Source organism: Mustela nigripes, chromosome 2 (genome assembly GCF_022355385.1).
Source record: "Mustela nigripes isolate SB6536 chromosome 2, MUSNIG.SB6536, whole genome shotgun sequence".
Classification (NCBI taxonomy): Eukaryota; Metazoa; Chordata; class Mammalia; order Carnivora; family Mustelidae; genus Mustela; species Mustela nigripes.
This window is the reverse complement of record NC_081558.1, coordinates 13,879,165-13,882,402: the sequence shown is the minus strand read 5'-3', so window position 1 is coordinate 13,882,402 and position 3,238 is coordinate 13,879,165. Positions and strand designations below refer to the sequence as shown.

Below are 3,238 nucleotides of genomic sequence, written 5' to 3'. Positions count from 1 at the left end.
AAAGATTGTATTTATTTATTTGACAGAAAGAGAGATCACAAGTAGGCAGAGAGAGAGGAGGAAGCAGCTCCCTGCTGAGCAGAGAGCCCAATATGGGGCTTGATCCCAGGACCCTGAGACCATGACCTGAGCCGAAGGCAGAGGCTTAACCCGCTGAGCCACCTCGGAGCCCCTGTCATTTTTTTTTTTTTTCTTTTAAAGAGACATCTACACACCATACAAATCACCCTTGCAAAGTGAATAGTTCTGTAGCATTTGGTGCATTCCCAATGTTGTGAAACCACCGCCTTGTGTAATTCCAGAACTCTTTCATGACCTCAAAACGAAACCCTATGCCCATGAGCCGTCACTCCCCATCCCACTTCACCCAGTCCCTAGCAACCGACAATATCAGCTGTCTCTATGGATTGGCCTGTTAGGACACTTCCTATCCGTGGGATCACACAGCACGTGGCCTTCTCTGTCTGTGCTCTTGTGGAAGAAACAGCATCATGTTTTAGAAGTTCAGCTCCGTTGTTGTAGCATGAATCGGAACCTCATTCTTTTTAATGGCTGAATAATATTCCGCTGTGCGGCTGGATCGCTCGGTTTCTCTGTTCCTTGACGGGCATCCTATGGGCGCCACCTGCTGGCGATCGTGAGCAGTGCGGCTGAGCTTGGTTTACAGGCTTTGGTGTGAGCACCTGTTTTCAGTTCTCTCGGTATATGCCTGGGAGGACAATTGTTGGGTCATAGGGTAATTCTGTGTTTAACTTTCCCTCTCGAGGCGCTGCCGGATTCCCATCAGCAATGTGTGAGCGTTCAGATTTCCCCATATCCTCATCAATACCTCTTATTTCCCAGTTAGGGAGAGGGGAGCCATCCTAAGGTGGCATGGGGTCTCACTGTGGTTTGATCTGCCTTTCCCTGAGGACTGTTGGTGTTAAACGCTTTTTCATGTGATTATTGACCATTTATTATATCGTTGGAGAAATCTCAATTTGAATCCTTTCCTTATTTTTTTTTCAATATTTTATTTATTTATTTGACAGAGAGAGATCACAAGTAGGCAGAGAGGCAGCAGAGAGAGAGGAGGAAGCAGGCCCCCTGCCGAGCAGAGAGCCCGATGCGGGGCTCGATCCAGGACCCTGAGATCATGACCTGAGCCGAAGGCAGTGGCTTAACCCACTGAGCCACCCAGGCGCCCCTCCTTTCCTTATTTTTAATTGGGTTATTTATCTTTTTATTACTGAGTCCTAGATCGTCTGGATATTGATCTGTTGTCAGATACAAGATTTGTAAATATTTTCTATCGCTCTGGGAGTTAGCTTTTCACGGTCTTAAGAGTGTCCTTTGCAAAAAAAAAAAAAAAAAAAAAAAATTTTTAACTTGATGGAGACCAATTCACGTGTTCCTTTGGTTGCTTGTGATTAGGTGTCCTAGCCCAGAAGGCTCCTGGCCCTCGAGCAACTCTCCCATCCCCCTGCCCCCCGCGACTGCCCCGGTCCGGCCGGCAACCCCCTCTCCCTCTGGCGCTGGGGCATCTGCGTCCTAGTCCCCCAACCGGGAGGCCTCTCGGGCAGGCACCCAGCGGTCTCCATCAATGTTTAATAACGAACTGGGCACACGGAACCTTGGCACTGACGTGGGAAACCCCGCCCGGACCCATCGGCTCCTTGGCGCCCCCTATGGCCACACGTGGGGGCCGCGACCCGGCTGGGCCCCGGCTGTCCAGGACCGAGGAAGACACGGCGGGGGAGGGGGGGCGGGTTGGGGCGAGGGGAGCCGGACTTGCTGGCCCCGGTGCTGGGGCGAGGGCGTAGGTTGCGCCCTGAGTCCTCCCTACCCGGGCCCGGAGCTGCTTCTGGCTCCCCGCCAGCCCTGGGCTGACCCTGCCGGCAGGAACCGCCTGCTACCGCACCACGGGCGCTCCTGCCGAAACCAAAACACCCAGGAGGAGGGAAGAAAAACACTCCGGGAGGGCTGGTGGGGGGAGGGGGCAGTCGCGGGTGTGCTTTCGAGTCGGGGGTTAGGGGGGACGGGTCACACCGCCTCACGGATCCGGGGCTGCCCTGGCTCTGCGCCCTGTCCCCAGCTGGCTGTGCAGCCTGGGGCGCCCTGAGCTTCAGTTTCTCCGTGGGTGAAATGGGGGTAGTTAGTCTTCTTTGAGAGTGGGAAGGCGGGAGAGGGAGCAAGATGAAGCTGTGGTTAACATCGTCCATGATAATATTCAAGTCATGGTTTGTGGGCGCCTGGGTGGCTCAGTCGGTTAAGCGTCTGCCTTTCCCACCAGGTCAAGATCCTAGAGTCCTGGGATGGAGCCCCCGCATCCGGCTCCTTGCCCCGCGGGGAGTCCGCTTCTCCTTCTCCCTCTGTATTCTCGATCTCTCAAATCAAAATCATCATCATCATCATCATCATCATCTTAAAACAACAACAACAAACCAGAGATTTAACGCTCCACTCAGGGGCTGCTCCAATGAGGGGACAGGGGGCTGACCCTGAGCCCCCAGGTTCCCCTGGATTTGCAGGGCAGGGATGAGCCTGTGTCTCCCTGACTGCACCCGCCTCCACCCTTCCCGGTTTCTCTCCCTTTTTTTCCTCTTTCACCTCTTTCCCTGTCTCTCCCTACTTCTGTCTCTCCCAGAACCCTGCCTGAGGATCGCCCAGACTACCCCTGCTGGCGCAGGGTAGTGGTCAGTCTAGGCACCTCCCTAAAGCCCAGATCCTAATGTCCCTGCATCTGTCCCCACTGTGGCCTCAGGGGCAGCTCCCGAAAGCCTGGGACACTCACTTGCCGTCCAGAAGACCCAGACTGCGTAAGAATCTCTCTCAGACCTAGGAAACCCAGCTTCTTAACATCCACACACCACCCCGCCACCAAGGTTTTAGATGGGAAAACTGAGGCCTGTATCAGGAACAAGTCGCATCCAGAGCCTCCAGCCCCAGGGACATCACTGGTCATTCTGGCCCAGCCACCAGGCTCTGTGGCTTCAGACCGTCCTCCAAGTGTGCTGTCCCCTGGGCCTGTCCCAGAAATAGTCATTTCAGATGCCTCCACCCCGGGGAAGACTGGGCAGTGACACTCTCACCTCCCGGAGCTGGTTTCCCAGAGGTTGTGGTCTGGCAGGTGGCCCAAGTCATGTCCCCGTCGGTCCCATCCGAGGCTGCCTGGTGCCAGCTGAGAGTGGGGGCTGGAGGCGGGGCTTGAAGCTGGAGCTTCTAGCCCAGGAAGCGCCTCATTGGCCCCACCCCCTGC

At 55.3% G+C, this 3,238-nt stretch overlaps 1 long non-coding RNA gene across 1 annotated transcript; it reads right to left on the bottom strand.

Annotated features, from left to right (window-relative positions):
- Positions 1 to 3,238, bottom strand: LOC132009758 (uncharacterized). Its single transcript, XR_009402052.1, has 2 exons — positions 3,072 to 3,238; positions 1 to 709 (listed from the first exon to the last, which is right to left on the bottom strand). It is a non-coding gene; the product is annotated as an uncharacterized LOC132009758 (long non-coding RNA).